This window comes from Nicotiana sylvestris, chromosome 1 (assembly GCF_000393655.2).
Source record: "Nicotiana sylvestris chromosome 1, ASM39365v2, whole genome shotgun sequence".
In the NCBI taxonomy this organism is placed as follows: domain Eukaryota; kingdom Viridiplantae; phylum Streptophyta; class Magnoliopsida; order Solanales; family Solanaceae; genus Nicotiana; species Nicotiana sylvestris.
In genome coordinates this window covers 20,201,935-20,225,221 of record NC_091057.1, presented here as the reverse complement: position 1 = coordinate 20,225,221, position 23,287 = coordinate 20,201,935, and positions in this window count along the sequence as shown.

The window sequence follows — 23,287 nt, the reverse complement described above, 5'->3', positions numbered from 1 at the left end:
GGATTGTGAGACCATCAAAATGACTCACCAAGTAAGTGAAATTGTGCACTCGATGGTTCTAAAGCTTGAAGATCTCGGCGCTTTCACCATTTCATGTATCATTGGGAGTGCGGATTTTGCAAAGGCATTGTGTGACTTGGGAGCGAGCATCAATTTGATGTCTTACTCCGTGTTCAAAACACTAGGTATTGGTCAACCGTGACCTACTTTAATGAGGTTGCAAATGATGGATAGAACAATGAAGAGACTGCTTGGTATTATTGATGATGTTCTTGTTCGGGTGGACAAGTTTATTTTACCAGCTGATTTTGTGATTCTTGACTGCGAAGTCGACTATGAGGTGCCTATAATATTGGGAAGTCCTTTTCTAGCAATTGGGAAGGCATTTGTTGATATGGAAGCAGGGTAACTTACCTTCCAAGTGGGTGACAAAAAAGTTGTCTTTCATGTGTGCAAATCAATGAAACAGTTGAACAATACTGAAGTTTTCTCTTTTGTGGATCTTGTCACGGAGGTGATAGTTGATGATACTAGCGCCATGATCAATGTGGAGGATCCTTTAGAGCGGTATTGTTAAACCTTGATGTCTATGAGGATGAAGGTCGGGTGGAGTGTGTCAATGCTTTACATGGAATGGACTCCTACTCTTATGAGCCTCGAAAGCTCTCTTTGGATCTTGAGAATAGAAAAACTCCCCCAACAAAGCCCTCAATTGAGGAACCTCCCGTTTTGGAGTTGAAGCCTTTGCCTTCACACCTCAAGTATGAATTCTTAGGCCTTAGTTCAATTTTACCTGTTATTCTTTCCTTTTGTCTTACTAACGTGCAGGTACATGCCACATTGGAGGTACTCCAAAGAAGAAAGAAGGCGATTGGATGGACTCTAGTTGATATTTGGGAAATAAGCCCCGCATTTTGCATGCACAAGATTATACTTGAGGATGATGCCAAGCCCTCCGTGAAACATCAAAGTAGGTTGAACAAGGCTATGCAAGAGGTTGTCAAAAAGGAGGTGATCAAGTGGCTAGATATAGGGGTTGTGTACCCTATCTCAGATAGTTCTTGGACTTCGCCGGTGTAATGTCTGCCGAAGAAGGGTGGTATGACTATGGTTACCAATGAGAAAATGAGTTGATTCCTACCAGGATCGTCACCGGATGGAGGGTGTGCATGGACTACTGCAAGCTAAATAAAGTGACCCGCAAGGATCACTTTCCATTACTCTTTCTTGACCAGATGCTAGATAGACTTGTTGGGCATGCCTTCTACTATTTCTTGGATGGGTACTCAGGTTACAATCATATTTTTGTTGCTCTGAAAGATCAGGATAAAACAACTTTCACGTGTCCGAATGGCACCTTCACATTTTGTAGGATGCCATTTGGTTTTTGTAATGCACCGGCTACCTTTCAGCGGTGTATGACGGCTATTTTTACCGACATGGTGGAAGACATTTTGGAAGTATTTATGGATGAATTCAGTGTTGTGGGTGACTCTTTTGATGAGTGTTTGAAGAATCTTGACAAAGTGTTGACCCGGTGTGAGGAGATAAATCTAGTGCTTAACTGGGAAAAATGTCACTTTATTATCGAGAAGGGCATTGTCCTCGGCTAAAAGATTTCAAAGAATGGTATTGAGGTGTACAAGGCGAAAATTGAAGTGATTTCAAAGCTTCCTCCCTCTACTTCAGTCAAGGGGGTTAGAAGTTTTCTTCGGCATGCGGGGTTCTACCGAAGATTCATCAAAGATTTTTCTAAGGTAGTGAATCCTTTGTTCATGCTATTGAAAAAGGATGTCAAGTTCGTGTTTAATGATGAATGCATGAAGGCTTTTGAACTTCTCAAGTACAAATTGACAACCACTCCCATTATTACCGCACCCAATTGGAGCTTACCTTTTGAGCTCATATGTGATACAAGTGATGTTGCAGTAGGAGCGGTTTTGGGTCAAAGAGTCAACAAGATGTTTCACCCGGTGTATTATGCAATCAAGATAATAAATGATGCTCAAGTTAATTACACGGTGACAGAAAAACAGTTGCTAGCAATTGTGTTTGCAATGGAAAAATTTAGGCCTTATCTTATGGGGGCCGAGGTGATAGTTCATACTAACCATGCAGCAATCCGCTACTTGATGACAAAGAACGATTCCAAGGCTAGGTTTATGAGATGGGTTCTATTGCTTCAAGAGTTTGACCTTGAGATTGTTGATTGGAAAGGGAGTGAAAACCAAGTGGCGGACACTTGTCCCGCTTGGAGGAGGAGGGGAGGCCTTGTGATGGCCTCGAAATTAATTATTCATTTCCTGATGAGCAAATCCTCTCCGTATCTGTGAATAGCATGCCTTTGTTTGCGGATGTTGCCAACTTTCTTGTGACCGGTATTGTTCCGTGTGAGCGTTCTTCTAACCAAAGGAAGAAGCTCAAACGGGATAGCTTGGACTACTACTGGGATGAGCCTTATTTGTTCAAAATTTGTAATGATGGTGTGATCCATAGATGTGTTCCGGAAGAGGAGCAAATGAGTATTCTTTATGCTTGTCATTCCTCTCCCTACGGTGGTCACCATGGTGGGGCGAGGACAGCTTCAAAGGTGCTTACCTGTGGATTTTATTAGCCTACATTGTACAAGGATGTGGGTGATCTTGTGAAGAGATGTGATGAGTGCCAGAGAGCTGGTGGAATTTCAAAGAAGGATGAACTACCTCTCACCACTATTTTTGAGGTTGACATATTTGATATGTGAGGCATCAACTTCATGGGACCTTTGTGAGTTCATGTGGCAACACGTACATTCTAGTGTCGGTTGATTATGTTTCAAAATGGATTGAGGCCGTGGCTTTACCCAACAACGAGGCCCAGAGTGTGGTGTCTTTTCTCAAGAAGAATATCTTTACTCGGTTTGGCACTCTTAGAGAAATCATCAGTGATGGAGGTTCTCATTTCTGAATTAAGGCATTTGATACTTTGCTTTCAAGGTATGGTGTCAATTAAAGGTTTCAACCCCTTACCATCCTCAGGCTAGTGGGTAAGTTAAGGTCTCCAATGGGGAGATTAAGAGCATATTGTCAACGATCGTCAATACAAATAGTACCTACTGGTCAAAGAAATTGGATGATGCTTTGTGGGCTTACAGGATTGCTTACAAGACTTCGATTGATATTTCTCCCTGGGAAAGTGTGACGACCCAAAGGGTCATCACCTGTTTTCTTATCCATTCCGAGCTTCTGAGCCCTTGAAAACCTCATTTACAGTTGCCTCAATTTGCGTGAACATTCCGGGCACGTAGTCGGAAGCTCAAATATGAAATTCTGTGAAAACTTTGCTAAGTTTTGATATTAAAATGAATAAATTTGACTTCGGTCAATATTTTAGGTAAACGGACCCGGACCCGTAATTTGACGGTTCTGGGAGGTCCGTAGGAAAATATGGGACTTGGGCGTATGCTTGCAATCAAATTCCAAGGTCCCAGGCCCGAGAAATGAATTTTTGAGTAAAATTGTTTTCTGAAAATATTTAAGGAAAATGGAAATGAAATTTGATTAGAAAGTGATGGTATCGGGCCCGGTACAGGTCTTATATATGGTTTAAGCACTTTCTGTAAAGTTTGGTTGAAAACGGACGTTGTTTGACGTGTTTCGGACTCAAAATGGAAAATTTGATGTTTTATGAAATTTGAAAGAATTCTTAGATTTTAAAGCTTAATTCGTGGTATATGACGTTATTTTGGCGATTTGATTGCACGGTTAAGTTCGTAGGATGTGTTGAGTTAGTGTATGTGTTTGGTTAGGAGCCCCGAGGGCTCGGGAGTGTTTCGTAGGTGTCTCGGAGTAATTTCGGACGTAGGAAAATTGCAGAAAATTGCAGAAACAGTACCCATGAATAGTATCCGGTGAACAGTACCCATGAAAAGTACTTTGTGTACAATATATATGAACAGTACCCCGTATACAGTACCCACTAACAGTAACGTGAACAGTTCCCGTGAACAGTAACCTCGGAAATTCTGGACAGAATGTTAAGTTTTGAAAATGGGACGAACCCATTTTCCATTTTTACCAATTTGGAGATCTGAGAGAGGCGATTTTCGGGAGATTTTAAGAAAAAAAAACAATGGGGTAAGTGTTCTTAACTCAATTTTGGTTAGATTACCCGAATCTATTACTAGTTTTGGCATTTAATTGGTGATTTTAGTTGGAAAAATCTTGAAAACTCTCTTAGTTTAATTTGAAGATTTGAGGGTTGAGTTGATGTCGGATTTTGGTAAAATTGGTATGGTTGGACTCGTGGTTGGATGAGGTTTCATATCCCGTAATTTTTGTCGGATTCCGAGATATGGGCCCCATGGGCTAATTTTTAGTGCAATTTCGAATTTTTAATGGAAAATGTAGAATTTCATATGGAATTAATTCCTATAATTTTTATTGACTGAATCGAATTGTTTATGACTAGATTTGAAGCTTCGGACGAATTCGCGAGGCGAAGGCTTGTTGAAATTTTGAATTGGTAGCAAAGCGAAGTAAGTGTTTGGTCTAACCTTAGCTTGAGGGAATAGGAGTTGAGTCTTAATTGCTACTTGCTATTTGTCGAGTACGACGTATAGGCATAGTGACGAGTATCTATACGTTGGTGTCTAGCATGACCGTGAGTCCTTATATCGCGAATATTCGAATTTTGTTATATCTTCCATGATTAAATGATGACTTCTATATGTTGTGAAGGGCATGTGAAAGAAATGGTGATATTTAATATTTGAGGAGCGTTGGCTCAAGTTATAAAATGAATTACTAAGTAAGAAATGAAAGAAAGAGAAAGAATTATTGAATTATTCCCTTGCCGAGATAATTGTGAAATTGTTGATATATTCCTTGCCAGGAGTTTTATTGTTAATTGTTGTGCCCTTATTGGAATCCCGATTATTATCCAGTTTACTTCCTTGCCCCTTATCTGTGATTGTTGTTTGGGTGAGGAAGAGTGATAAAGCACGAATGGTGATGCCGTGTATTGTTTGATATGGTGAGGAAAGAGTGTAAAACACGAAGGGTGATGTCGTGTCGTACGATGTGTCATTCCGTACTGATATCTATTGATTATATTGTGAGGAAAGAGAGTAAAAGCACGAAGGGTGATGCCGTGTACAGTTTTATTTTATATATTGCTTGGGTGAGGAAGAGAGTAAAAGCACGAAGGGTGATGCCGTGCAGTTTATATTGATTCTTATGGTGATGAAGAGAGTAAAAGCACAAAGGGTGATGCCGTGCACTTGTACTTGATTTTTCCTGATTCTAATTGAGTTATGTTGTCATGTACGTTTATTTACTAATTTTTTGTTATTACTTGATTTTATTTCGATTTTATAGATTCCCTTACCCTATTTGCCTTGTGTTTGTTGTTTGGGTGAGGAAGAGTGTAAAGCACGAAGGGTGATGCCGTGTATTATTTTGGTGAGAGAGTGTTAAAGCACGAAGGGTGATGTCGTGTATTGTTTTGGTGAGAGAGTGTTAAAGAACGAAGGGTGATGTCGTGCACTTTCTGTTTGCTGTGCTTACTTGTTATTAACAGTTCAAGTGTATTAACTGTTTAGATCCTTTTACTGTTGTGATCCTTTGTGTTGGAATCCATAGTGTTTACAATACCTCGCCTTATTTTTTTTAATATGTTCAATACTTCAAATTTGAAGAATTGTTACATTTTTAACTCAATTGATTTCTCAAATAAAGTTTCCTTAAACTGTTTGAGATTGTACTTTACTCAAAAAGGAATTTCTACTATGTTTTGATTTATTAATTTCTCGTATTAAAGGTAATGATTCCTTCGATATTGTACTTTAATTGAAAATGGTATTTTCTTTATCAAATGATTTCTAAAAATAACTTCATCTTTTCTTGTTGATTTCCTAATTGAGTTGGAAGTTGTACTCTACTTTATGTTAAGTGAATGAGGCTCATTGAACATTCTTAATTATATTGGGTTATGGAACCTATGAGCTGAGTAACATGAAAATATTGGTGTGCAATGTGAGACAGAAATATGTGGGCACAAGGTGCCGGGGAAAATATTATGGTTTTATTTAATGGCACGTGAGTTGTCCGTGCGATTGTGACATAAATATGGGCACGAGGTGCTAAGAAAATATGAAAATAGGCCGAGACCTATATTATTTATGATTATGAAATGAGGTGTCACAAGGTGACCTTTACTCGAAAGAAGTATATTCGAAAGATGCTTATCTGAAAGATATTTATTTGAAGGAAATATATTCAAAATATATTTATTGAAAAGAATACTATCTTAGAGATGATTACTTGAAGGAATTATAGGCGAAAGATTTATATTTGAAGGACTTGATTAATTGATTGCACTTGTAATTATTATTTGTTGAGAAACATTTATGGTGTTCTTGTTGCCTGCTATTTATATCACTGGTTGATTATTGTTTCCATCATTGTTATTTGCTTCCTATTATTTTTTGTACATTATATTGCACAGGATTATTTGGTAGTCTGGTCCTAGCCTCGTCACTACTTCGCCGAGGTTAGGCTAGGCACTTACCAGCACATGGGGTCGGTTGTGCTGATACTACACTCTGCACTCTTTTGTGCAAATCCCAGTGCGGTAGACTTTGGACCGCAGTGAGATTGTTGTTTCTTGTTCATCAGGCGATCCGAGGTAGTCCTGCAGGCGTCCGCAGGCCTTGGCGTCTCCTTATATCTACTATTACTGTTTCTTTCATGTATTTCTAGAGACAGTGTTGTATTTATTTCTTTCAGACCTTTATTTGTAGTACTCCTAGACAGTCTGTGAAGTTGTGACACCAGTCTTGGGTAGATTTGTTATGGATTGGTATTAGCAGTATTATTAAATCTTTACAATGCAGTCTTCTGCTTATTCAATTCTGTTGTTATCTAATTGTTGGCTCTTAACCGTTATCGGATTAAAAATTGAAATAAGGTATATAGTTCAATTGGTTGGCTTACCTAGCTTTCACTAGTAGGCGCCATTACGGCTTCCGAGGGTGAAAAATCCGGGTCGTGACAGAAAGCTTGCCATCTACCGATTGAGTTAGAGCACAAGGCCATGTGGGCTTTGAGGAAGTTAAATCTTGAATGGGATGTTGCAGCAAATCTTCAGGCGGAGCAACTTAATGAGCTTGATGAGTTCCGGTTTCATGCTTATTCCAGCTCGTCCTTGTATAAGGACAAGATGAAGTACTTACATGACAAGTATGCCCGCAGCAAGGAATTCAAGAAAGGTGATTTGGTTTTTTTGTTCAACTCCCGGTTACAACTATTTCCGAGAAAGCTCAAGTTAAAATGAAGTGGACCTTTTGAGGTGGTGCTTGTGACTCTGTTTTGTGCTCTTGATTTGAAAAACAAAAATGGTGAAATTTTCAAAGTTAATGGGCACAGAGTGAAGCATTACCTTGGCAAGTTTGATGATAGCCATGTGGTGGCAATGATCCATCTTAAGTGATTGATGGTAACCTGCGTCGTGTCGCGACGTTAAATCAGGCGCTTCTTGGGAGGCAACCCATGTGTTTTTATTCTTTTTTTATTTTCTTTGTAGTTAGGATTTGTTGGTTAACTAACTGGTTGTGAGATGTGTGTAGGTATGTTTGATACAATGCAGGTCAAGCTGGAAATATTTCACTCTCTGAAGATTGGACTGCGGCCGCGCTCCATTTTTCACGGTCAGCGGTGATAAAAATTCCAAAATGGGGGTTCTCTGAAGTTTCAACTGTTGCCGCAGTGCATTTTTCGCAATCAGGAGGCTTACTGCTATCGCGGAGCATTTTCCGCTCTTAGCGGTGGTCTCCGAATTGCAACCCTTCAGTTCTACACCAACGCGGATCACGGTGATTTACCGCGGCCACGCTAAATAAGTTTAGTGGGCCCCTGGGTATTTTCTATGAATAGGCGGTCATAAGGCTTTTTACACTTTTCGCTCATTTCACAATCAAACAAAAATCACATTGTTCATCCACGTCGTAGTCTGCACAAACACAAGAATTAGACTCCATTTTCATCACACATTACACATCGGGTAATTTTCCTCCTTAATTATTCTTTAATTGTGCATTTGTTTTTCTTTTAGATGTTAGTTTTTACTTCTTCTTCCCCTTTTCTTTTAATTTTGACATAGGGCTATTTAATGTTAATTAGGTTAGGTTTAAAATAGTTAAGAGTTGGTAATGAATACCTAGTGGGCTTTAAAAATATAGAGAATATTTCTAAATGCATGAATATCTGAAACCCTAGGTCCGCTGACTTCTGCGGTCGCGGTTGATTTTCCACGGTCCGCGGTGCTCTAGTTCAGAGAGGTATAAGTAAGGTTCCGCGGCCACGATCGATTTTTCGCGGATAGCGGTGCAACTACCACGGCCGTACTCAACCTATTGCACTTAGCGGTGCAATATAATTAGAGGGTGGGTAGTCTGATCCCCACACCTCCACGGCCGCGATGCCTTTTTCCATGGTCCGCGGTGCAGCCTCCGCAGCCGCGCTCCTTTTTTTGCGGTCCGCTGTCTGCTATTTTGTTCAAACACTGTCAATTGTTCTACTGCTTTTCAAAATTTAGTTTAGGTTTAATGTCTCTATTTTACATAGTTTTGATTCTTTTACTTTATTTTATCACAAAAAAATAAAAATTACAAAAATATTTTTTATCTTTAGTTTAAAGTCAATTAGTATATTTATATTTATAGTATTTTAATTTCACCATGACTTTAGCTTTTTCTTCCTACTTTTTACTTTATTATAACATTTGAAAATACAAAAAAATTAGTTTCACTTTTAGTATTTAGTTTTATATTAGTTTATTTTAATTAAGAGTGATTTTTACACTTTATAGATACATTGTATTATTTGGTCTTCTTGGCCTAAATTCAAACCCAAGAAAACATGCTTCAACCCAATTTCCTAAGTCCAAGCCCATTTACCCATTCCCCTCTTATATCCTAATTACAAAAAACCCTAGACAAAAACAAAAAAGGGAACCCATCATTCTTCTTCAGATTTCACTCTGAAGACCCCAACCTTAAGCCCCTCTTCTTCATCGCCAGACCCAAGAATCCAGCAGCCATCGGCAATGACCCCCCCCCCCCCCTCATCGTTGTTCTTCTTCTTAACCATCTGAACTTACACACACCCTAAGCATCATCTTCTTCAACCCTAGACCAAAAGAACACCCCTGATCTAATCCTCTACAGACCCAAAACCAAAAGCTTCATCCTAACGCCACTCCCTTCTTCTCCAACCAAACCGACGTCGTCCATATCTCCCTCACCATGTCAAACACCACCTGAAGCCACAACGAAACAGCTCCAAAACACCAAAAACCCGCCACCCACCTCCACCAGCTGCTAGAACAGCACCGCCGAACATACCAGCCAACGACCCCTGCTTCTGAACAACCCAAAACGAGCTAAAATTTCAGTTTCTTCTCTTGATTTTGGTCTCAAAGATGGAGTTTGTTCGAAGCTGATTTAATTTGCCGCCAGAGGTCCGAGTTCGTCGTTCCAGTTGGAGTACGTCTCGTATTGATGTTTTGGATTGGCTCACTACTGGAATTTGCATATCCAGATTCGTTTGTACCTTTTCTAATCATTTCAAACATCAATTGGAAGCTCATTTTAAGGTTCCCTCCTGATTCCCTTTCTTCCTAATGTTAGTGTTGGTTGAAATATCACGAGAATTGAAGCTTAATTGGTTGTTTGATGCTGGTTTAATATTAGAGGAAAGTATTGGTTCTTGAGATCAACAAATGGAAGTTGAACCGATTTTGTGACTGTTAACAGAAGTGCGGTCGTAATGTGATTATTGGCAATTTTCATGAATATTTCTGCTTGGTTTGGCTGAGTTTACATGTGAATTAAGTTTTGAAATTTTCCGTTCTGCAATTTTATACGAATTTATCTAGTTTCTTGTTCTGTTTTCCTCTCTGTTGACTTATAATCACATCTGAGAACTTTCTTCCCTTGACTTAAATTTGTCGGCATCTTTATTCGAGGTTCTAATTGCGTTATGTTTTCTGAATTGATGTCGAGAGGCTTGTAGAGGGTCGATATTGGCGTTTTAGTTTTATGTGGAATATTAGTTGCTTAGATATGACTTCCCCGTGTTTGAATGATTAATTCTCAAATCTAAAAATATGTTAGTGTTTCCTGTGTGAATTCAAGGCTAAAATGAAAGTTCGATGAAGTGTAACAAATGGTTTGCGATTTGAATTGAGTCTTCAACATAGTAATCTTCATGGTTGTTGGTCTTTTAGTTATTTTTAAAAGGTCATTTTGTCATTCGAGTTCCTTTGTTAATTAAGTTTGGTGCAAATCGCATTGTCGTGTTACTTTATTCGTATTGGTCATGATTGATTGAAATTGGAACTTATGGTTAAGTGTGTTCAAGTTAATGAGTTTGAGTCTTCTGTTGAGTATTCCCCATTCCACTGTCTTAAAGAATGAGATTAATAGCTATTTCCTTTTAGAATTGGTACCATGTTCTATTAAGATAGTTAAATGATGGGTTGTTTGTGTTTTAGTTTGATTCATTTCATTCCCTAACTAAATTATGGCTCCAGTGATACATGAAATTATCATACAGTTTGATCTGACTCAAGTTTTGGGTTTGTTTTTCTCTGGTTTGCACTATATTAGTGGGGAGTGACATGAGCTTTCACTCGAAGCATGAGTTATTACTACTATTTGGTGTATTCAAGTAGTTATGGAAATTTAATTCAAAGTAGGATATTGGATCAAGAGATTAAGTGTTTAAAAGAAGAGTGAGGTCATTGAAGCAATAGCAGGTCATATCATATCTGAAATCCACCTCACGTTATGTTGTTGCCTGTTGTTATTTGTATTATTTTTCCTATTAGTTTGGTTGTTAGTTTCATGTGCTTAGATATTTATCCGTTAAATCCTTTCCTGTTTGTGTGCTTTGTATGCCCTGTTTTATTTAGCTTGCATGAATTGTCGATATTGGGCCATGGGGGTTGAACTAAAAAGACTAAAGGCCATGTCATGAGTTATTTTATTTAGCTTTCTTTTATTCATGTCATTTCTATGACCGCTATTAGCATGCCAGACTGTCAACACGTAGGTGGGCAAACTTTTCGGTGCATAAATGAATCATCATGACTATGAGTACGGTTCCCGTGGCATAGTCATGATACGTAATTCCAAATTCGGGTGTGCATTTCATGTGACCCGACCATAACTTTGAATATTAATAAAATAAACATATTGTAGATCGTGGGTACGGTTACCGTGACGCGATTCGCAATGTGTACAAAAACAAACAAGTGTACGATGATCTTGATTTATTCTAAATATTAAAAGCGGTTAAAAGTTAAAAATGCACGTAGTTTTAAAATGTGTAATTAATAATAGTTGAGCGACCATGCTAAAATCATGAAATTCGGGAATGCCTAACACATTCTCCTGGGTTAACAGAATTCTTTACCCGGATTTCTATGTTCGCAGACTGTAAATAAAAGTCAACTTCCTCGATTTGGGATTTTAAACCGGTGACTTGGGACACCATAAATTATCCCAAGTGGCGACTCTGAATAAACAAAATAATCTTGTTTTGGTTATTGTCACTTTAATTGGAACAACTCCCCTTATACCCTTTCGGGTAGAAAAAGGAGGTGTGACAACCACTTACCATTGGAGCTACTATTACATGACCAGCCTCCAGTGGCTCAGACAGATCAGGATATTGAGAGAGAGCCCAAGAGTAGGAGAGTGATGCCCAGGGTTGATGATATAGAGATTGAGCTAGAGGAGCCGGAGGGAGGTGCATCTAGCTAGCTACAGGCCCTAGAGCAGACAGAGGATCCGGGGACCCAGCCACAGGACCCCATACAGACGGAGGACCCATATGGAGTTTTATTTACTCTCTACCTTTCTTTTTGAGCTTATTTTTGGTTAGTTAGCATTGAAGACAATGCTAGTTTTCATTTGAAAGAGTGGTCCTACTTTGATGATTTGATAGTTGATTTGTAATGGTGATACTATTTTTTCTTTATGCTTATTTTTTACTTTTGGTATGTATATAACTTTACCGTTTATTTTACCTTTCGTTATTTTTTCGATCTTGGTATGTATATAAATTTACTCTCTCATGTATATATTCTTTCTCTCTTATGTATATTCGTCTAAATCACCTATTGTACATATTTAGTTTACTTTCCGCATTTTACTTCACAACTTCTTTTGCAACTTTCCTTAATAGTATAGCTTCTTATTTCATTTAGTAGCTTTTTTTTGCGGTTAATAGCTTCTTGTTTTACAAGTTTTTTATGATCAATAAGCCTTTAGTTTTCTTAATGCCACGGTTCTTTACAAAGGTGGAGTTTGTGTGAACCGGGTGGTTCTTCCCGATGATGGATGGCATGACAACCTTCTTAAGGGTTTGAATATGTTTTTCTTTTAGTTTTTGTGTAAATAGTAGTTAGTGAGCAATGGTACCTCAGACAAATCTTCACTTGGGCCTAACACATTTACCTTTGACCTTATGGTTAAAAGCAAATTGTTGTATATAGGATGGTGATAGTTATGACCTTGAGACTCTTGTGTTGACTAAATAATCATCGAGTGGTTCCTTGGAACCATATGTGTGCTCAAATCTTAGCTAAGATTGTTGTGGTCCCTCAACTCTGTCTCTTTATCAATCCTATAGCTTGTGTGGTGAGTTTTTGATTTGAAAGTCCAAGTCTCATGCCAATAAGTCTAGAACTTGCCCTGAATGTTTGTCTAGGTGAAATTCTAAGTGTAGCTCGACTTGAGAAGTGATTATAGGCTCTCCTTGATACAAATTGAGACTTGAAAACATCCATATCCCACCAAGAATGATATCCATGGTCAGCCCCGTTGATCCATAGACCTTATTTTTTCAATAACCATGATACAAACCTTTATCCGTTCTAAAATGATCCTCTTTTGGCACCCGATCTTTCCTTAGTACAAGGCAAAAGCATAAGTTTGGGGGGAGATGAGGAATGAAAAAGTGATAAAAGGTACAAAATGAAAAAAAAAATGAAAGGCAAAAAGAAAAAGAAAGAAAAAGCCAAAAAAATCAAAAAGAAAGTGAACAATGTAGAAGAAATGAAGGGATTCAATAAAAGCAAAAGATGAAAGGCTTGGACATATTAAAAAGAAGAAAAAGGATTGAAATGAACAAGAAAGAATGATAGTGTGTCTCTCTAACCCCTAAGGAAGAAGTAAATGACTCAAAGAGTCAAGAAAATATTAGCCAAAATGAAGAAAATGAAGTGATTAAGAAAAGATGAAACCTTCATAGACCAATATATCCTACCTTGAACCAAAAGCCTTCATTACAGTCTCACAAAAGCCCTATATGATCTTGATTTGAGTGAGCTTACATTAGTGGTGACTCACATAAGGGGCAAGCTTATGGTACTTAGAGCCAGACCTGTGACTTTCTTTTTAGAGAGATGAGTGTGTTTTCCACAATCCTCGTTCTGAGTGCTACAATCTAAAAGTGAGGTTTACTTATAGAGAGTTGAGGAGTATGAATTTGGGTTCCACAACAACCAATGTAACAGAAAGAGTTTCCTTGATGAGTTGAGTCAACTCTTAATGCTTTTGTGTCGCACTATAGCCATGGTGCTAAAGGTTGTGTATTGTTGATAATGCATTTGAGTTGAGGGTAATTGTTAGTCTCAATTGATTCTTGATGAGGTTACTTTCGGACAGCTGAATTTTCCTTTCTTTTATCTTGAGGAGATGGGAATTACTTTATTTGCTTGAGGACAAGCAAAAGCTTAAGTTTGGGGGAGTTGATAACTAGGGGCTCTAGTCTATTTTATGCTCCTTTTTGCTTAAGTTTTGGATTAAAAGTGTGTACAAGTATTCCCAAAAGCTAACTTATTGTGATTGTTTGTAGTGTTTGGTCAAAAAGAGACAAGAAAGTCAAAACCAACTAAAAAAGGGAGTGAAACCAACACAAGTCAAAGCTGAGTCAAGCGCTGACAGTGAAAAATCAACCACGGACACGGAGGGTCCACCGCTAAGGCGGTCTTGATCTCGCGGTCCGTAGTGGCAAGGTTCAGAGACTGCATTTTTGGGATTGTAAGTTACCACTGCTGGCAGTGTTTTTGTGCGGCAGCGGTGTCTCTACCACGGCAGCGGTCCTTTTATCGCGGTCAGCGGAGGAGAGATTCAAAGAACTTATTCTGGAGCTAAAAGTTGAAGACCGCGGTCCGCGCTTGATTTTACGCAGTCGCAGCAAGTCCAATCGCTGCAGTGGTCCATTTTTCGCTGTTAGCGATACCTCCGTAGGGGCATTTTTGTCCGAAAAATTTAACTATGTATAAATACTTCTTTTTCAAATTTTTAGGTCATCTTTTGTTTAGCTGAGCACGTGAAACCGCTGTTTTTACTTTTTTGAGTAATCTTGGAGCTTGTTTAATAATTAATCTTAATTTCTTATCTTGTAATTACATTTCTCAATTTATGATTTCTTCTTCAATTAAAAGTAGCTAAACCTATTAGCTAGGGTTGTGGCTCAACCCTAGTGTGGGTATTTAATGGGTCTTCTATCTTAGGGCTTAAATATTTATGGGTGATTGATAGTTGGCCTGATTTATGCTTTAAATGTTAAATTGGTGTTTGCAAACACTGATTTGTGTCTTTTTGACTTAGACTCTTCTTAAGAAAGAGAGACTAAGTCTAGGAAATTCAGGCCAACGAGGAATTGGGGTGTATTCAAGAGATTGATAGCCCCAATTAAAGGGTTAAATCTAGAGATAGTAATACCCGACTTGAGCCAACTTTGCTTGCTCAATTTAAACACCCAATTGGGCTTGAGAAATCCAATTAGGGCAAAGTCACTCAAACTACCGAGAGGTATAGAGTGAGTAGTTACGTGCATTGGTTATATCATGATTCTAACTATAACAATATTGCCCTAAGTTTTAGATTCCGTTAGATACTCGCCTAGGAGTAAGTCACTTCCCTAGTGTCTTTTTACCAATTTAGGGATATAGTCTAATACAACGTCTAAGGAATAAGAACTGAAAATACAAATGATGATAATGAAGGAGAGTCAAGGTCTGCGAAAGACCACTATAGGTCCCACAGTACCAACATATAGCCTAAACATGATCTCTAGCATTATTGACAGCTTAATTACTTTATCACGTGATGAAAACACGGATATCAACAAGATAAATCCACTATACAGTGCTATGGGATCGACCAGGTCATAATTCTCACGGTGCACGCCCGCACGCCCGTCACTTGGCATGTGTGTCACCTCAACACCAATCATATAACACATAATTCAGGGTTTCGAACCCTCAGAGCCAAGTTTAGAAGTGTTACTTACCTCAATCCGAGCAAAATCTCTACCCCAACACACCTTTTCCTCGCAAATCGGCCTCCAAATGACTCGACCACAAACAATTCGATACAATCAGCACAAGCTAAAGGAATCAATTTCATAAGAAAATACTAAGCTTTAAGTCAAAAGTCAAAAGTCAACTAAAAAGTTGGGTCCATGTCTTGGAATGTAAAATTCACAAAATCCGAACACTCATTCAACCACGAGTCTACCCATACCAACATTACTCAAATCCGATATCAAAATCCCAATCAAAACCTCAAAAATCTAGCCTAAGAACTTTTCTTCATTTTCCCCAATTTCCACCCCAAATCACAAATTTAATGATGGAATCAAAGGCATAATCATGGAAATTAGCCAAAACTAAATAGGAATCACTTACCCCAAACACCCACATGAAAATCTCTCCAAAAATCTCCTCCTACCAAGCTCCCAAATCAAATTTTTGTTATGAACTCAAAACCCTCGTTTTTGAAACTTATAATTTGCCCAGTTAAGCCTTCATCTTAAACGCAACCCTTCTCACGCATTCGCATAGAAGAACCAGACTTCCCCTCAAACTTGCCTTACGTGAACACAGAAACATCCACGCGAATGTGTACCTTAGCCTTATCCAACCTACATGATCGTGTCTAACCTCATGTGATTGTGAAGCACAAACGCGTGACACCCAGTCCCCTCCTCATCTCTTCATGAAAGCAGCATTGCCCACGCATTCACAGCTCACAGCCTAGCCATACCTATGCAATCAGGGACCCTCACTAACAAACTCATAGGCAAAAATCATCAGTGCCCAAACCAAGCCTACGCGATCGCGGACCTTCTCATGCGATAGCATACAAGGAAACCAGTAACAGAAACCAGCAGTCTTCAGCTAAAATGCCAAGTCCAAAATTGATCTAATAACCATCTGAAATTCATCTGAGACCCCCGGAACCTCAACTAAACAAACCATCAAGTCCCAAAACACCATACGAACTTATTCGAGCCCTCAAATCACATCAAACAACATCAAAAACACTAATCGAACATAGATTCAAGCCTAATGAACTAAGGAGTTTCCAACTTCTACAAACGATGTTGAACCCTATCAAATCACGTCCAATTGACCTCAAATTTTGCACACAAGTCACAAATGATACCACGGACCTACTCCAACTTCCGTAACTCTAATCCGATCCTGATATCAAAAGGTCCACTTCCAGTTAAACTTTCCAAAAATTCAACTTTTTCCATTTCAAGCCTAATTCAGCTACGGACCCCCAAACCACAATTCGGACACGCACCTAAGTCCAAAATTACCCAACGAAGCTAACGAAATAATCAAAACTCCATTTCGAAGTCGTTTACATATAAGTCAACATCCGGTCAACCTTTACAACCTAAGCTTCCCAACTTTTAGACTAAGTGTTTCACTTCATTCCAAAATCCCTCGGGACCTGAACCGACTAACCCGGTAAGTTTCATAACAGCTATAAAGAACAAAAGGAGCAGTAAATGGGGGAACAAGGCTACAACTCTCAAAATGACCGGCCGGGTCATTACACCATCCCCCTCCTAAACAAACGTTCATCCTCGAATTGGTCTAGAACCATACATGGAGTCTCAAATAGGTGTGGATATCTGTTCTGCATCTCCCACTCAGTCTCCCAATTAGCCTCCTCAACTGGATGACCTCTCCATTGCACCTTTACTGAAAGTATGTCCTTTGACCTCAACTTTCGAACCTGCCGATCCAAAATAGCCACCGACTACACATCATAAGTCATATCACTATCTAACTAAACTGTGCTGAAATCCAAAACATGAGATCAATCACTGACATACTTCTGGAGCATAGAAATATGAAATACCGAATGCATACTCGACAAACTAGGTGGCAAGGAAAGTTTGTAAGCCACCTCTCTAATCCTCTGAAGCACCTCAAACGACCCAATATATCGAGGGCTCAACTTGCCCTTCTTCCTGAATCTCATAGCACCCTTCATGGGCGATACCTTGAGCAGAAACTTCTCCCCAACTACCTAAGCAACATTACGAACCTTCCGATCGGCGTAATTCTTCTATCTAGACTGTGACGTTTGAAGCCGATCCTAAATCAATTTAACCTTGTCCAATGCATCCTGAACCAAGTCAGTACCCAATAGCCTAGCCTTACCCGGCTCAAACCAACCCACCGTAGATCTACACTGTCTCTTATACAAAGTCTCATATGGAGCCATATGAATGCTCGACTAGTAGTTATTATTGTACGCAAACTCTGCAAGCGGCAGAAATCGATCCCATAAACCCCCGAAATTACTGACACAAGTATGTAGCATGTCTTCTAGTATCTAAATAGTGCACTCAGACTGTCCATCCATCTGAGGGTGAATATTGTGCTCAACTCAACTTGGGTGCTCAACTCTCGCTACACGGCTCTCCAAAACTACAATGTAAACTGCGTGCCTTAATCTGAAATGATGGACACTGGCACACCATGTAGGCAAACAATTCATCGGATGTAAATCTTAGCTGACCGCTCGGAAGAATAAGTAGTACCAACTGGAATGAAGTATACAGACTTGGTCAGTCGATCCACAATTACCCAAATAGCATCGAACTTCCTCAAAGTCCATGGGAGCCTAACTACAAAATCCATGGTGATCCGCTCCCATTTTCACTCTGGAATCTCTATCCTCTGAAGCAATCCACCCTATCTTTGATGCTCATACTTCACCTGCTGACAGTTAAGGCACCGAGCTACAAACCCCGATATATCCTTCTTCATTATCCTCCACCAATAGTGCTACCTCAAGTCCTGGTACATCTTCGCAGCACCCGGATGAATAGAATACCATGAATTGTGGGCCTCCTCAAGAATCAACTCATGTAGCCCATCCACATTAGGCACACAAATCTGACATTGCATCCTCAACACCCCATCATCTCCAATAGCAATATATTTGGTATCACCATGAAAAACCTTGTCCTTGAGGTCAAGCAAATGAGGATCATCATATTGACGCTCTCTAATGCGATCAAATAAGGAAGACCTAGAAACCACACAAGCTAGAACCCGATTGGGCTCCGAAACATCTAATCTCACAAACTGGTTGGCTAATGACTGAACATCAACTGCAAGCGGACTCTCACCAACATGAATGAATGCAAGGCTACCCATACTCACAGCCTTTCTACTCAAGGCATCGGCCATCACATTGGCCTTTCTGAGATGATATAGAATAGTAATATCATAGTCCTTTAGTAGCTCCAACCATATCCGCTGCCTCAAATTTAGATCCGTCTATTTGAACAAGTTCTGCAGACTCCGATGATCTGTAAGTACCTCACAAGACACACCATAGAGATAGTGTCTCCAAATCTTCAATGCATGAACAATGGCAGCTAACTCCAAATCATGAACAGGGTAGTTCTTCTCATGAGACTTCAATTGGCGCGAAGCATAAGAAATCACTCTACCCTCCTGCATCAAAACATACCCAATACCAATCCGAGAAGTATCACAATACATTATATAAGAGCCTGAAGATGAACGTAAAACTAGAACTAGAGTTGTGGTCAAGGTAGTCTTGAGCTTCTGAAAGCTCTCCTCATACTCCCCTGACCACCTAAAAGGAACACCCTTTTGGATCAATTTGGTCAATGGAGATGCAATAGATGAGAAACCCTGCACGAAGCGACGATAATATCCGGCCAACCCAAGAAAGCTCTAAATCTCCGTAGCTGAGGAGGGTCTGGGCCAACTCTGAGCCGCCTCTATCTTATTTGAATCCACCTTAATCCCCTCACTAGACACCACGTGACCCAAGAACGCCACTAAACTAAGCCAAAACTCACATTTGGAGAACTTAGAATAAAGCTTCTTCTCCCTCAACCGCAGCAACACAATCCTCAAATGTTGGGCATGCTCCTCCTGGCTACGAGAGTACACCAGTATATCTTTAATGAATACTATGACAAACGAGTCATAATAAGGCTGAACGATGCTGGGCTTTGGTCAGCCCAAAAGACATCACAAGGAACTCATAATGACCATAATGGGTCCTGAAGGCTGTCTTTAGAATATCTGAGTCCCGTATCCTCAACTGGTGATACCCAGACCTCAAATCAATCTTGGAGAACACTCTCGCTCCCTGAAGCTGGTCAAATAGATCATCAATGTGCGGTAAAGGATACTTGTTCTTGATTGTAACTTTGTTTAACTGCCTGTAACCGATCCGCATACACATGGTACCATCCTTCTTCTTTACAAATAGAACCGGGGCACCCCAAGGCGGAACACTAGGCCTAATAAATCCCTTATCAAGAAGTTCTTGAAACTGCTCTTTCAACTCCTTCAACTCAACCGGTGCCATACAGTACGGAGGAATAGAAATTGGTTGAGTGTCCGGCACCAAGTCAATACCAAAGTCAATATCCATGTCGGGCTGCATGCCCGGCAAGTCTGCGGGAAACACATCCAAAAAATCTCGCACTACTAGAACAAAATCAATAATAAGGGTATCAGCACCAACATCCCTCACAAAGACAAATAAGATAAACAACCCTTCCCAACCATCCGTTGGGCCTTCAAATATGAAATCACTCTACTAAGAACATAGTCTAGAGAACCTCTCCACTCGATCCTTGGCAACCCCGGTATCGCCAATGTCACAGTCTTAGCGTGATAATCCAAAATAGAATGACATGGAGACAACCAATCCATACCTAAGATCACATTAAAATCGACCATACTAAGCAACAAGAGATCAACTCTAGTCTCCAATCCCCCAATAGTCACTACACACGACCGGTATACACGGTCCACAATAATAGTAGTGTCCACTGCCGCAGACACATGAACATACAAAACTAAGGACTCATAGGGCATATCCAAATAATGAGCAAAATATGATAATACATATGAATAAGTGGAACCATGGTCAAATAATACAGAGGCATCCCTGTGGCATATTGAGACAATACCACTGATCATTGTATCTGAAGTAATGGCATCTGGTCTGAAAGGAAGATCATAGAATCGGGCCTGGCCTCCACCTGATCGGCCTCCCCTCTAGGGTGACCCCTAGCCACCTGAGCCCCACCCCGAGTTAGGTAGGTGGGTGGTGAAGTACCTGGTACTGAAGTCGTAATCTGACTCCTCTATTGAGCTGGACCTCCCAAGAGGCAGGGACAATGCCTCTTGATGTGAACCAAATCTCCACACTAAAAACAACCTCTCCCTGTGAATGGCGATGAGTACTAAGATGGACCGCGAGAACTAGAATAACTATTAGAAGGATCCAGTACAGATAAACTCTGAGATGATGGTGTGCGGGACGAACTGTGAGCTGGAAGGGCACTAAGAGATGAATGACCATGATGAGAATTGTATAAGCAATGGCCGGATGATGCCCCACGGCGAACTGGACGAGCTGTCTGGGTGTGCCTATATGAACGTCTCCTATCGTGGTAGAGCTAACCCCTAGAAGGAGCACCAGCAAAACCACCCGATCCACGAGGCCTCTTGGCCTCCCTCTCACCCCGCTCCTAGCTGTGGACCATCTCTATCTGCCGAGCAATATCAACAACCTCATCGAAAGTAGAACAGACACCCTCTCCCTAGTCATAAGCAATCGTAGCTAATATGTGAGGCCATCGATGAACCTCCTAATCCTCTCCCTATCAATGGGAACTAATAAAACTGCATGACGGGCCAACTCAAAAAACCTCATCTCGTACTGTGTCACAGAAATGCCATCCTCATGTAGCTGCTCAAACTATCTGCGCAGCTCCTCTTTATGAGACTGCGGCATGAACTTCTCTATGAAGAGAATAGAGAACTCCTGCCAGGAAATGGTGTTGCACCGACTGGCCTACGCCTCTCATAAGCCTCCCACCATCTGAAGGTAGCCCCAAAAAACTAAAAAGTAGTGAACGAACCCTACTGGTCTCAAGAATACCTGTTATACGGAGAATCTATTGACACTTGTCCAAGAAACCCTGGGCATCCTCTGACTCTGTCCCACTGAAAGATGGAGGCTGGAGCCTCCCAAATCTCTCGAGCCTCCTCTGCTCATCATCAGTTAGAACAGGAACCACATGGGCCTGAGCAGCTACAACCGGTTGGGCTGGTAGTACTCCCGGTATCTGAAGTCCCTACATCACCTGCTCTAGTGTACGAGCGACGGGGTATGAGTACCTCCTCCGACTTGAGAAGTGGTTGTTGTGGCCGAAACAGAGACCGCCTGAGTAAAGCTGGAGCACACAGTCAGAATCTAATCCAAAACCTCCTGAAGGCCTGGAATCACAATGGGCATAGCTCGTGCTTAAGCTGGCCCCACTGGCTCAACTCTATCTAGTACTTGTTCCTGAGTTGGAGCGACTGGTGGGTCTGCAGGTTCTGCCCTAACTGTTGTACGAGCTGTACCTCTGCCTTCCCGTGACCTCGGCCTCTCGCGGCCCTAACTGGTGGTACTGGTGGCTGTCCATCCTGTCCGATAATATGTGTCATCACTATCTATGAGAGAATAGAATAACATAAGTTTAGTTACTGATATCAACTTGTCACGACCCAAAACCAAATCATCGTAATGGTGCCTATCATAGAACTAGGCAAGCCAACTACTCAATCATTTCAACACAATAAAAGCTTTGGAAAAAAATACGGAAGTAGTTAATATTTAAGGAAAACCTTTTAAAAGCAAAAAAAAAATCGCAATTCAATACAAAATCTCTCCCAAAAACTGGGGTGTCACCGAGTACATGAACATCTATATAGGGATATAGTCAAATATAACCATCTAGGGAATAAGAACTGAAATATTAATGATGATAATGAAGGAGATTCAAGGTCTGCGAACGCCATATAGATACCTCGATAATCTCCGAACATCTTGACTCCACAACTCAACAGCCGCCGTGACCGGAAGCACCTGGATCTGCACACGAGGTAAAGGGTGTAGCGTGAGTACAACCAACTCAGTAAGTAACAAATCTAACCTTTAGACTGAAAGTAGTGACGGACTCAACCGGTACAGCTTAATATAGAAATAACAATGCAAAAATATAGGCATGCTTTCAAGTTCAACGGTTAAACTCAATACAATAGGATAGACCAGTTCTAAATACTATGAAGAACATTTCTCTACTTCTATATACCAATGCATATGTTGTATGTGATGCACCATGCTGAAAGCCTCGTATGCTCACACTCTCAAAATTGCTCCATCACTCAACACTGTATATGGCCAATCCAGCCTAGGGAAGATCCATCTTGGAATATATACATCAATTAACCATAAGCCGCTCAGTACTGGGTAGGGCCAATCCAGCCCGTGGAAAAGATCCATCCCCATGTATAAATGTTTCGGACAAGATCTATGTCTAGGGAAGATCTATCCCTCAATATAATCAACCGCGCTCACTAGGGTTGTGTGCAGACTTCGGAGGGGCTCTTTCAGCCCAAGCGCTATCATAAATCAATCAAACCCGTTGCGGCGTGAAGCCCGATTCCATAAATGTCACTCATAACAGGCTCTCGGCCTCACCCGGTCATCAATCTCTCCAGACTCTCTCTCATGGGCTCACAATGTCATGAACTAGCCCGAAAATGATTATGATGTATCAATAAATACCAATAGAGACTAAGATATGATATGTAATGAATGAATATGATTGAGTACGAAATTTCAATGAAATCAATAAGTCATCAGCAAGAAACGACCACTATAGGCCCCAACAGTACCAGCATACAACCTAAACATGATCTCTAGCATGATTAACAGCTTAATTACTTTATCACATGATGAAAACATGGATATCAACAAGATAAATCCACTATACAGTGTCATGGGATCGACCAGGTCATAATTCTCACGGTGCACGCCCGCACGCCCGTCACTTGGCATGTGCGTCACCTCAACACCAATCATATAACACAT